The sequence below is a fragment of the Scyliorhinus torazame genome, chromosome 10 (genome assembly GCF_047496885.1).
Source record: "Scyliorhinus torazame isolate Kashiwa2021f chromosome 10, sScyTor2.1, whole genome shotgun sequence".
NCBI classification, from domain to species: Eukaryota; Metazoa; Chordata; class Chondrichthyes; order Carcharhiniformes; family Scyliorhinidae; genus Scyliorhinus; species Scyliorhinus torazame.
Window position 1 is genome coordinate 47,119,388 of NC_092716.1, and position 12,902 is coordinate 47,132,289.

At 54.4% G+C, this 12,902-nt stretch overlaps 1 protein-coding gene across 1 annotated transcript in view; it reads right to left on the minus strand.

Annotated features, from left to right (window-relative positions):
- znf469 (zinc finger protein 469) overlaps positions 1-12,902 on the minus strand; it is a 410,063-nt gene that overhangs the window by 236,067 nt on the left and 161,094 nt on the right. The gene's annotated exons all lie outside the window — the stretch shown is intronic.

Here is a 12,902-nt window from a genome sequence, read left to right on the forward strand (position 1 = left end):
TAAATGTGGGAGAGTAACAATCTATGATTGAAGGAGCGTGAATATGAGTGGCAGAGCATTTGGTCCTGGGGAAACAACATGGTTGGGGAGTGGGCCCTGGGAAACAGCACGCTGGGAAGTGGGCCCAGGGAAACAGCGTGCTGGGGAGCGGATCTGGGAAACTGCGTGCTGGGGAGCGGGTCTGGAAAACAGCGTGCTGGGGAGCGGATCTGGGAAACAGCGTGCTGGGAAGCAAGCCCTGGGAAATGGCATGCTGGTAAACGGGCCCTGGGAAACTGCGTGCTGGGGAGCGGGTCTGGAAAACAGCGTGCTGGGGAGCGGATCTGGGAAATAGCGTGCTGGGAAGCAAGCCCTGGGAAATGGCATGCTGGTAAGCGGGCCCTGGGAAACTGCGTGCTGGGGCGCGGTTCTGGGAAACTGCGTGCTGGGGAGCGGGCCCTGGGAAACTGCGTGCTGGGGAGCGGGTCTGGAAAACAGCGTGCTGGGGAGCGGATCGGGAAACAGCATGCTGGGAAGCAAGCCCTGGGAAATGGCGTGCTGGGAAGCGTGTCCTGGGAAACTGCATGCTGGGGAGCGGGTCTGGGAAACTGCGTGCTGGGGAGTTGGCCCTGGGAAACTGAGTGCAGGGGAGCAGGCCCTGGGAAATAGCGTGCTGGGGAGTGGGTCCTGGGAAATGGCATGCTGGGGAGCGGGTCTGGGAAACTGCGTGCTGGGGAGCGGGCCCTGGGAAATAGCGTGCTGGGGAGCAAACCCTGGGAAATGGCATGCTGGGGAGTGTGGTGAACCACTGTATTGGGAGATATAATGTAAGACCTGCACTACAGGTTCGCCGGTAGCTCCTGCAGTAAATGTGGGAGAGTAACAATCTATGATTGAAGGAGCGTGAATACGAATGGCAGAATATTTGGTCCTGGGGAAACAATATGGTTGGGGAGTGGGCCCTGGGAAACAGCACGCTGGGAAACGGGCCTTGGGAAACAGCGAGCTGGGGAGCGGGTCTGGGAAACAGTGTGCTGGGGAGTGGGCCCTGGGAAACAGTGTGCTGGGAGTGGGCCCTGGGAAACAGCATGCTGGGAAACGGGCCTTGGGAAACATCGTGCTAGGGAGCAGGTCTGGGAAACAGCGTGCTGGGAAGTGGGCCCTGGGAAACATCGTGCTAAGGAGCAGGTCTGGGAAACAGCGTGCTGGGAAGCGGGCCCTGGGAAACAGCGTGCTGGGAAGTGGGCCCTGGGAAACAGCATGCTGGGAAACGGGCCCTGGGAAACTGCGTGTTGGGGAGCGGGTCTGGGAAACATCGTGCTAGGGAGCGGATCTGGGAAACAGCGTGCTGGGAAGCAAGCCCTGGGAAATGGCATGCTGGTAAACGGGCCCTGGGAAACTGCGTGTTGGGGAGCGGGTCTGGGAAACATCGTGCTAGGGAGCAGGTCTGGGAAACAGCGTGCTGGGGAACGGGCCCTGGGAAACTGCATGCTGGAAAGTGGGCCCTGGGAAACTGTATGCTGGGGAGAGGGCCCTGGGAAACAGCATGCTGGGGAGTGGGCCCTGGGAAACAGCGTGCTGGGGAGTGGGCCCTGGGAAATGGCATGCTGGGGAGCGGACACTGGGAAACAGCATGCTGGGGAGCTGGTCTGGGAAACAGCGTGCTGGGGAGTGGGTCCTGGGAAATGGCATGCTGGGGCGCGGGCCCTGGGAAACAGCATACTGGGGAGTGGGCCCTGGGAAATGGCATGCTGGGGAGAGGGCCCTGGGAAACAGCATGCTGGGTAGCGGAACCTGGGAAACAGCGTGCTGGGGAGTGGGTCCTGGGAAATGGCATGCTGGGGAGCGGGTCTGGGAAACAGCGTGCTGGGGAGCGGGCCCTGGGAAATAGCGTGCTTGGAAACGGGCCCTGGGAAACTGCGTGATGGGGAGCAGGTTCTGGGAAATAGCGTGCTGGGAAGTGGGCCTTGGGAAACAGCGTGCTGGGGAGCGGGCCCTGGGAAACTGCATGCTGGGAAGTGGGCCTTGGGAAACAGCATGCTGGGGAGTGGGTCTGGGAAACAGCATGCTGGGGAGTGGGTCTGGTAAACAGCATGCTGGGGAGTGGGCCCTGGGAAACAGCATGCTGGGGAGTGGGCCCTGGGAGACTGCATGCTGGGGAGTGGGCCCCGGGAAACAGCATGCTGGGGAGCGGACCCTGGGAAACAGCGTGCTGGGGAGTGGGCCCTGGGAAACAGCGTGCTGGGGAGTGGGTCTGGGAAACAGCATGCTGGGGAGTGGGCCCTGGGAAACTGCGTGCTGGGGAGCGGGCCTTGTAAAATGGCATGCTGGGGAGAGGGCCCTGGGAAATGGCATGCTGGGGAGTAGGTCCTGGGAAATGGCATGCTGGGGAGAGGGCCCTGGGAAATGGCTTGTTGGGGAGTGGGCCCTGGGAAACAGCATGCTGGGGTGCAGGTCTGGGAAACAGCATGCTGGGGAGTGGACCCTGGGAAACAGCGTGCTGGGGAGTGGGCCCTGGGAAATGGCATGCTGGGGAGCGGACTCTGGGAAACAGCGTGCTGGGGAGTGGGCCCTGGGAAATGGCATGCTGGGGAGTGGGTCCTGTGAAATGGCATGCTGGGCAGCAGGCCCTGGGAAACAGCATGCTGGGGAGTGGGCCCTGGGAAATGGCATGCTGGGGAGCAGGCCCTGGGAAACAGCATGCTGGGGAGCGGGTCCTGGGAAATGGCATGCTGGGCAGCAGGCCCTGGGAAACAGCGTGCTGGGGAGTGGGTCCTGGGAAGTGGCATGTTGGGGAGCAAACCCTGGGAAATGGCATGCTGGGGAGTGTGGTGAACCACTGTAATAGGAGATATAAGGTAAGACCTGCACTACAGGTTCGCCGGTAGCTCCTGCAGTAAATGTGGGAGAGTAACAATCTATGATTGAAGGAGCGTGAATATGAGTGGCAGAACATTTGGTCCTGGGGAAACAACATGGTTGGGGAGCGGGCCCTGGGAAACAGCACGCTGGGAAGTGGGCCCAGGGAAACAGCGTGCTGGGGAGCGGATCTGGGAAACAGAGTGCAGGGGAGCGGGTCTGGAAAACAGCGTGCTGGGAAGCAAGCCCTGGGAAATGGCATGCTGGGAAGCGGGTCTGGGAAACAGCGTGCTGGGGAGCGGGCCCTGAGACATAGCGTGCTGGGAAACGGGCCCTGGGAAACTGCGTGATGGGGAGCAGGTTCTGGGAAATAGCGTGCTGGGAAGTGGGCCTTGGGAAACAGCGTGCTGGGGAGAGGGCCCTGGGAAATGGCATGCTGGGGAGTGGGCCCTGGGAAATGGCATGCTGGTGAGAGGGCCCTGGGAAATGGCTTGCTGGGGAGTGGGCCCTGGGAAATGGCATGCTGGGGAGTGGGCCCTGGGAAATGGCATGCTGGGGAGTGGGCCCTGGGAAATGGCATGCTGGGGAGTGGGCCCTGGGAAACAGCGTACTGGGGAGAGGGCCCAGGGAAATGGCATGCTGGGGAGAGGGCCCTGGGAAATAGCATGCTGGGGAGTTGGCCCTGGGAAACAGCGTACTGGGGAGAGGGCCCTGGGAAATGGCATGCTGGGGAGTGGGCCCTGGGAAACTGCGTGCTGGGGCGCGGTTCTGGGAAACTGCGTGCTGGGGAGCGAGCCCTGGGAAACTGCGTGCTGGGGAGCGGGTCTGGAAAACAGCGTGCTGGGGAGCGGATCTGGGAAACAGCATGCTGGGAAGCAAGCCCTGGGAAATGGCGTGCTGGGAAGCGTGTCCTGGGAAACTGCGTGCTGGGGAGCGGGTCTGGGAAACTGCGTGCTGGGGAGTTGGCCCTGGGAAACTGAGTGCAGGGGAGCAGGCCCTGGGAAATAGCGTGCTGGGGAGTGGGTCCTGGGAAATGGCATGCTGGGGAGCGGGTCTGGGAAACTGCGTGCTGGGGAGCGGGCCCTGGGAAATAGCGTGCTGGGGAGCAAACCCTGGGAAATGGCATGCTGGGGAGTGTGGTGAACCACTGTATTGGGAGATATAATGTAAGACCTGCACTACAGGTTCGCCGTAGCTCCTGCAGTAAATGTGGGAGAGTAACAATCTATGACTGAAGGAGCGTGAATACGAATGGCAGAATATTTGGTCCTGGGGAAACAATATGGTTGGGGAGTGGGCCCTGGGAAACAGCGTGCTGGGGAGCGGGTCTGGGAAACAGCGTGCTGGGGAGTGGGCCCTGGGAAACAGCGTGCTGGGAGCGGGCCCTGGGAAGCAGCATGCTGGGAAACGGGCCTTGGGAAACATCGTGCTAGGGAGCAGGTCTGGGAAACAGCGTGCTGGGAAGTGGGCCCTGGGAAACATCGTGCTAAGGAGCAGGTCTGGGAAACAGCGTGCTGGGAAGCGGGCCCTGGGAAACAGCGTGCTGGGAAGTGGGCCCTGGGAAACAGCATGCTGGGAAACGGGCCCTGGGAAACTGCGTGTTGGGGAGCGGGTCTGGGAAACATCGTGCTAGGGAGCGGATCTGGGAAACAGCGTGCTGGGAAGCAAGCCCTGGGAAATGGCATGCTGGTAAACGGGCCCTGGGAAACTGCGTGTTGGGGAGCGGGTCTGGGAAACATCGTGCTAGGGAGCAGGTCTGGGAAACTGCGTGCTGGGGAACGGGCCCTGGGAAACTGCATGCTGGGAAGTGGGCCCTGGGAAACTGTATGCTGGGGAGGGGGCCCTGGGAAACAGCATGCTGGGGAGTGGGCCCTGGGAAACAGCGTGCTGGGGAGTGGGCCCTGGGAAATGGCATGCTGGGGAGCGGACACTGGGAAACAGCATGCTGGGGAGCAGGTCTGGGAAACAGCGTGCTGGGGAGTGGGTCCTGGGAAATGGCATGCTGGGGAGCGGGCCCTGGGAAACAGCATATTGGGGAGTGGGCCCTGGGAAATGGCATGCTGGGGAGAGGGCCCTGGGAAACAGCATGCTGGGTAGCGGAACCTGGGAAACAGCGTGCTGGGGAGTGGGTCCTGGGAAATGGCATGCTGGGGAGCGGGTCTGGGAAACAGCGTGCTGGGGAGCGGGCCCTGGGAAATAGCGTGCTTGGAAACGGGCCCTGGGAAACTGCGTGATGGGGAGCAGGTTCTGGGAAATAGCGTGCTGGGAAGTGGGCCTTGGGAAACAGCGTGCTGGGGAGCGGGCCCTGGGAAACTGCATGCTGGGAAGTGGGCCTTGGGAAACAGCATGCTGGGGAGTGGGTCTGGGAAACAGCATGCTGGGGAGTGGGTCTGGTAAACAGCATGCTGGGGAGTGGGCCCTGGGAAACAGCATGCTGGGGAGTGGGCCCTGGGAGACTGCATGCTGGGGAGTGGGCCCCGGGAAACAGCATGCTGGGGAGCGGACCCTGGGAAACAGCGTGCTGGGGAGTGGGCCCTGGGAAACAGCGTGCTGGGGAGTGGGTCTGGGAAACAGCATGCTGGGGAGTGGGCCCTGGGAAACTGCGTGCTGGGGAGCGGGCCTTGTGAAATGGCATGCTGGGGAGAGGGCCCTGGGAAATGGCATGCTGGGGAGTGGGCCCTGGGAAATGGCATGCTGGGGAGAGGGCCCTGGGAAATGGCTTGCTGGGGAGTGGGCCCTGGGAAACAGCATGCTGGGGTGCAGGTCTGGGAAACAGCATGCTGGGGAGTGGACCCTGGGAAACAGCGTGCTGGGGAGTGGGCCCTGGGAAATGGCATGCTGGGGAGCGGACTCTGGGAAACAGCGTGCTGAGGAGTGGGCCCTGGGAAATGGCATGCTGGGGAGTGGGTCCTGTGAAATGGCATGCTGGGCAGCAGGCCCTGGGAAACAGCATGCTGGGGAGTGGGTCCTGGGAAGTGGCATGTTGGGGAGCAAACCCTGGGAAATGGCATGCTGGGGAGTGTGGTGAACCACTGTAATAGGAGATATAAGGTAAGACCTGCACTACAGGTTCGCCGGTAGCTCCTGCAGTAAATGTGGGAGAGTAACAATCTATGATTGAAGGAGCGTGAATATGAGTGGCAGAACATTTGGTCCTGGGGAAACAACATGGTTGGGGAGCGGGCCCTGGGAAACAGCACGCTGGGAAGCGTGCTGGGGAGCGGATCTGGGAAACAGAGTGCAGGGGAGCGGGTCTGGAAAACAGCGTGCTGGGAAGCAAGCCCTGGGAAATGGCATGCTGGGAAGCGGGTCTGGGAAACAGCGTGCTGCGGAGCGGGCCCTGAGACATAGCGTGCTGGGAAACGGGCCCTGGGAAACTGCGTGATGGGGAGCAGGTTCTGGGAAATAGCGTGCTGGGAAGTGGGCCTTGGGAAACAGCGTGCTGGGGAGAGGGCCCTGGGAAATGGCATGCTGGGGAGTGGGCCCTGGGAAATGGCATGCTGGTGAGAGGGCCCTGGGAAATGGCTTGCTGGGGAGTGGGCCCTGGGAAATGGCATGCTGGGGAGTGGGCCCTGGGAAATGGCATGCTGGGGAGTGGGCCCTGGGAAATGGCATGCTGGGGAGTGGGCCCTGGGAAACAGCGTACTGGGGAGCGGGCCCTGGGAAATGGCATGCTGGGGAGAGGGCCCTGGGAAATAGCATGCTGGGGAGTTGGCCCTGGGAAACAGCGTACTGGGGAGAGGGCCCTGGGAAATGGCATGCTGGGGAGTGGGCCGTGGGAAACAGCGTGCTGGGGCGCCATACCTGAGAAACAGCGTACTGGAGAGCGGGCTCTGGGAAACAGCATGCTGGGGAGCGGGTCTGAGAAACTGCGTGCTGGGGAGCGTGCCCTGGGAAATAGCGTGCTGGGGAGCAAACCCTGAGAAATGGCAAGCTGGGGAGTGTGGTGAACCACTGTAATAGGAGATATAAGGTAAGACCTGCACTACAGGTTCGTGGTAGCTCCTGCAGTAAATGTGGGAGAGTAACAATCTATGATTGAAGGAGCGTGAATACGAATGGCAGAATATTTGATCCTGGGGAAACAACATGGCTGGGGAGTGGGCCCTGGGAAACTGTATGCTGGGAAGTGGGCCCAGGGAAACAGCGTGCTGGGGCGCCATACCTGAGAAACAGCGTACTGGAGAGCGGGCTCTGGGAAACAGCATGCTGGGGAGCGGGTCTGAGAAACTGCGTGCTGGGGAGCGGGCCCTGGGAAATAGCGTGCTGGGGAGCAAACCCTGGGAAATCGCAAGCTGGGGAGTGTGGCGAACCACTGTAATAGGAGATATAAGGTAAGACCTGCACTACAGGTTCGTGGTAGCTCCTGCAGTAAATGTGGGACAGTAACAATCTATGACTGAAGGTGCGTGAATACGAATGGCAGAATATTTGGTCCTGGGGAAACAACATGGCTGGGGAGTGGGCCCTGGGAAACTGTATGCTGGGAAGTGGGCCCTGGGAAACAGTGTGCTGTGGGGCGGATCTGGGAAACAGTGTGCAGGGAAGCGGGTCTGGAAAACAGCGTGCTGGGAAGCAAGCCCTGGGAAATACATGTTGGGAAGCAGGTCTGGGAAACTGCGTGCTGGGAAACGGGCCCTGGGAAACTGCGTGCTTGGGTGTGGACCCTGGGAAACTGTATGCTGGGAAGTGGGCCCTGGGAAACAGCATGCTGGGGAGTGGGCCCTGGGAAATGGCATGCTGGGGAGCAGGCCCTGGGAAACAGCGTGCTGGGGAGTGGGTCCTGGGAAGTGGCATACTGGGGAGCAAACCCTGGGAAATGGCATGCTGGGGAGTGTGGTGAACCACTGTAATAGGAGATATAAGGTAAGACCTGCACTACAGGTTCGCCGGTAGCTCCTGCAGTAAATGTGGAAGAGTAACAATCTATGATTGAAGGAGCGTGAATATGAGTGGCAGAACATTTGGTCCTGGGGAAACAACATGGTTGGGGAGTGGGCCCTGGGAAACAGCGTGCTGGGGAGCGGATCTTGGAAACAGCGTGCAGGGGAGATGGTCTGGAAAACAGCGTGCTGGGAAGCAAGCCCTGGGAAATGGAATGCTGGGAAGCGGGTCTGGGAAACTGCGTGCTGGGAAACGGGCCCTGGGAAACTACGTGCTGGGGAGCGGGTCTGGGAAACTGCGTGCTGGGGAGCGGGCCCTGGGAAATAGCGTGCTGGGAAACGGGCCCTGGGAAACAGCGTGCTGGGGAGCGGGCCCTGGGAAATGGCATGCCGGGGAGCGGGCCCTGGGAAATGGCATGCCGGGGAGAGGGCCCTGGGAAATGGCATGCTGGGGAGCGGGCCCTGGGAAACTGCATGCTGGGGAGCGGGCCCTGGGAAACTGCGTGCTGGGGAGCGGGCCTTGGGAAATGCCATGCTGGGGAGAGAGCCCTGTGAAACAGCATGCTCGGGAGTGGGCCTTGGGAAATGGCATGCTGGGGAGCGGGCCCTGGGAAATGGCATGCTGGGGAGTGGGCCCTGGGAAACAGCGTGCTGGGGAGCTGTTCCTGGGAAACAGCGTACTGGAGAGTGGGCTCTGGGAAACAGCATGCTGGGGAGCGGGCCTTGGGAAATGGCATGCTGGGGAGTGGGCTCTGGGAAACAGCGTGCTGGGGAGTGGGCCCTGGGAAATGGCATGCTGGGGAGCGGGCCTTGTGAAATGGCATTCTGGGGAGTGGGCCCTGGGAAACAGCATGCTGGGGAGCAGGCCCTGGGAAACAGTGTACTGGAGAGCGGGCTCTGGGAAACAGCATGCTGGGGAGTGGGCCCTGGGAAATGGCATGCTGGGGAGAGGGCCCTGGGGTGCCAGTGAGTGTGTGTGAGTGTGAGAGTGGGCATCAACTTGGAGGCTGAGGTATGCCAAATCCAATTTCCAACATGATGGTCCCCAGTTTTGCAGGCTGAAAACGGTCTACCATGAATTGAATCTTTCCATCAATGGCCCTCTTTGCATAAAGCTGTGCTTCAAAACAAAGCATGTCATCCAGTTCAATCTGAAAACCCCATTCTGCAATCCTTACCATTTAAATGATTTGCAAGTTCTGCAACTATCCTTTTCAACCCACCATCAGGATTACCCACAGGAAGTGGGTCATTTCCAAGATAGGTTCTGGTAGCTTTGCGCCAAAACACATTTGCAAACGTTAAACTTTACATTATTCAACTGACTATAAGCCTTTATAGCCTCTTTCAGCTGTGGCTCAGTTTGTAGCATTCTTGCCTCTGACTCACAAGCTTCCAGGTTTTAGTCCCATTCCATGGGAGCACAAAAATTAAGACCGACATTCCAGTGCAGTATTGAGAGAGCGCTGCATTGTTGGATGTGCCACTTCCAGACATAATGTTAAACTAAGGCCTCTTCTGCCTGCTCGAGTGGATTTAAGAGATCCTATGGTACGATTAAAGATCTGGGGAGTTATCCTCGTTGTACTGACCTATATTTATCTCTCAATCAACATCACAAAAATAGATTATCTGGTCATTATTAGAATGTTATTTGTGGAATTTACTGTGTGAAAATTGGCTACTGCACTTCCTACATTACAACAGTGACTGCGCTTCGAGAGTTACCTCATTTTGAGACATGCAGTGGTCATAAAAAGTGTACAAATGCAAATCTTTCTTTTTCTTGTTTATGTCTATTCAGCATCTGTCGGTATTGATGGTTGCATTAAACTTTGGCAAGTAATTCTCTGAGTATAGTTATACTGCCATTTTTGTGTCACTGCAAAGTGGTTGATGTTTCTCAATGATGCAGAACACCCAATTCCAGATTGGGATCCCAACTCTGCTCCGCATCTGTGTAAACAGCATCAAACAGTTGCCTGACCTTGCCTTTACCCAGTGAAAATCATCCCACACTCCCAGTGTGTAGCCTCGCTCAACAAAAGTAAGAACCAGAAAATCAAGGCCACAAAGTTCTGTCCCATGCTCCCTTTGAATGAGGCTTCCACAGTGGCCGTGCAGGATAAGAAACACCTTTGCACTGAACCATCCTGAAATAATCTTAAAATATTCTGTAGGAACCACAACATCCTTATGCACAGGGTTAGCTTTTTATATATATGCTAACAATATTTATCCACAGAAGGCAATGCGTCAACATAACACCTACGAATGACAGTTTGGTATATTTGTCAGTACTGTGCAGAAGGTTGTGGGTTCAAGTCCCACTGCAGGGTTTGAGCAAATAACCCTAAGCTGATTCAGTGCGGTACTGTGGAATTGCACTGCTAGAGACGTGTTCCTTTCAAGGGTTGGTTTCTTTAGCCTACCTTGGTGTCATCAAGCTCCTCTTTTAGGGGATGATAATTGTCTGCAAACTGTGGCTCCTATACTCATGCCATAGATTATGGGCTTCCTCTATCCACAAAAGGCATTTGTTCTGCTGGTCAGCTCAGCTGCAGCAGAGTACTAATATAGCACATAGATCTGATTTCCTGATTTGCGATCCCAGCAGGTGAGGTACCATGTTGGCAATCTATGTTCAGAAGATCATTTTATTATTGATAGCCTAATCATTTTTTTCTAAACTGTGGCTAGGAATTACAAAGTAATAGCATTGTAACTCCTTTCCCATTTTAGAAGTGTCTTGAACTTACAGTATTATATAAAATAATATCATTCCCCATTGTCGTAGTTTACTTTTTAATTTCTCTGCATCATACACTCCTGCAGTGAACAGAGCAGGCAACCAACTTTTAACCTGTCCCAGCACTACCGTTGGACTTTCCACCAGGTCATGTTTCCACCAGACTAGAGTGTCTAGTCTCTGATTTTTCCAAGCCATCTACATTCCATCTGATACTTCTGATAATACAATCCCAAACAGGAAGTTTCTTTGTGGGGAATCATATCTCCCACGACCACCAATCCCTCGACCCATATCATTACAGGAGAGTCACAGAAATTGTGACTGTTTCATTCATTTCATTTGGCAATTTACAGCAGTGCTATATATATATATGCACAAAATATCCAGAAGCCTTGAACATTTCTTCAAACACTTTAAACCGCTGATCATTCAGTTTCCACACATCAAGTAAAGATTTGTTGCTGTTGCATAGTATAGCATACTTTTAAAAAACATTAAATAGTTGATGGAGTGTTATAAATGAAGACTTCCATTATTTTATTTTCATAAAAGCAACATTAGAATCTTTAGTTGATATAATAAAAAGTCAGATATTCAATTAAACTTACTGTAGCAACCAACTTGAAATGAAAAGGTATGAGAAGACTTTCCCTTTCTGGATCAGAGGCTAATGTTTGTTTTAACTAAATGTTCCTGACTTTTTATTCTGAAAACTAAACTTTGAAAGAAAGGCTTGCTTTGTTTCAGATGAAGCTGCATACTGTTGGGGGAGGGAACCTTCTTCACCATTTAAAACCCTGCAAAACTGGACTGAAGGGATGTGACAGATGACATTAGGACTGCTTGCAATATCAACTATAGTTATTGCTTAATAATGTTATTGTGACATTGATTGTATTATCCATGCATGTTGTACAAATAGTTAAAGCGTATTTGAATTGAAGCACATCTGCGGCCAGAATTCAGATTCAAGCGATACAATTATTCCATCAGTACAATAAGATTTACAGCAGCACCTCATCAGTAGAGTGGCTCTTTATTAAAATTTGAAAAGAAAAATTATTGGAAGTTTTCATTTTTATTTACTGTATCATAATTCTTGATAATCAATGTAAACCTCAGGACTCAAATTAAGATTCCAATTTCCACATTAGTAAACACACTGGGCGCGATTTTACTAAAAGGAAACAAAGTCCCATAGTGAGCACGTTTAGCCGTCTGTTTCCCAACACTATAAAATGTCACTCACATTAGAAAAGGGCCCTCAGCGGGGAACGCGAGTCCGAGTCCGCACATAGCTCCGTTTTGCACACTGAGGCTCCCCTGAAAACCATCCAACACCCACGCAGGCCACCCCTGGTCCAATCGGCAGCACGCAGAAAATGCCAGCTTGGCACCTTGGCAAGCTGGCCCCTGCCAGCTGGCAGACCAGGTTGGCATGCAGGTGGCACTGCTATGGTGCCCAGATGGCACCAGCAGTGCCAGGGTACCATCATGCCCAAAGGACAAGTACCTGGGGGCCACCAATCCCCTGGCTGACACCCATGACTTCTGTTCCATCTAGTCCCCATTTGTGGAGACCAGTACTGAACGGCACTCGTCTGAGGCATAGGAAATAGATCCCATGCCTCGGGTTCCTCGTGAATCTGCACATTAAAGTGAGACTAGCTATCTCGCTTTAATATGCAGATTTGCCAAAAAGTGACAAGCCCACAATGGACAGGATTTACATGGCAACGTCTCTTGAGATCGCATTACATTCCGCAAGATGTTGCGAGCCGGGTATCCCAGGAGCGGGGTCTCCCGGGCTTCTATCAGCCATGCTTTTCGAGTGCAACATGGCCATAAAATCACACCCACTATATAATTTGCTCAAAATGTATTGAGACATTAATTTTTTCCATGGTATCTTGCAGGGTCCAGGTTTTAAAATAAATAGTATGGAAATATATTTGCTGAAAATAATATTTGACAAAATTCGTTATGTAATATACATAGAAATTCAAAAAAGTGCTTCCTAATTCTTTGAATGTAGCAGAGTGTTCCGATTTAACTTGGAATAGAAATTCAAAAGAAGCTCTGTCAAGCAGCTTGATTTCTGTCCAATGTCAAGTATTTTAACACTTGGATTATTGTATTTAAACTGTGCTACATTTATTACTGTTTCAATCTTCTAATTTCCTTACAAATGTTCCTCAGTTTTAATTTTGTGCATGGTATGGTTTCCTTAACATCTTCACACATTATAGTTTGCTGACAGTGTGACTGCATAAAAGCAAGATGTTATTTGAGATGTCTTTATTTTGGGCCTTCATGAGGTAACATTGATTTCTATTCATTGTTTTTGAAACTGTAATTATTTCACCCATTTTTAAGTCTATTTCAGTTCACTGCACAGATCTACCCATTAAAATGTAGGTGTTCACTTG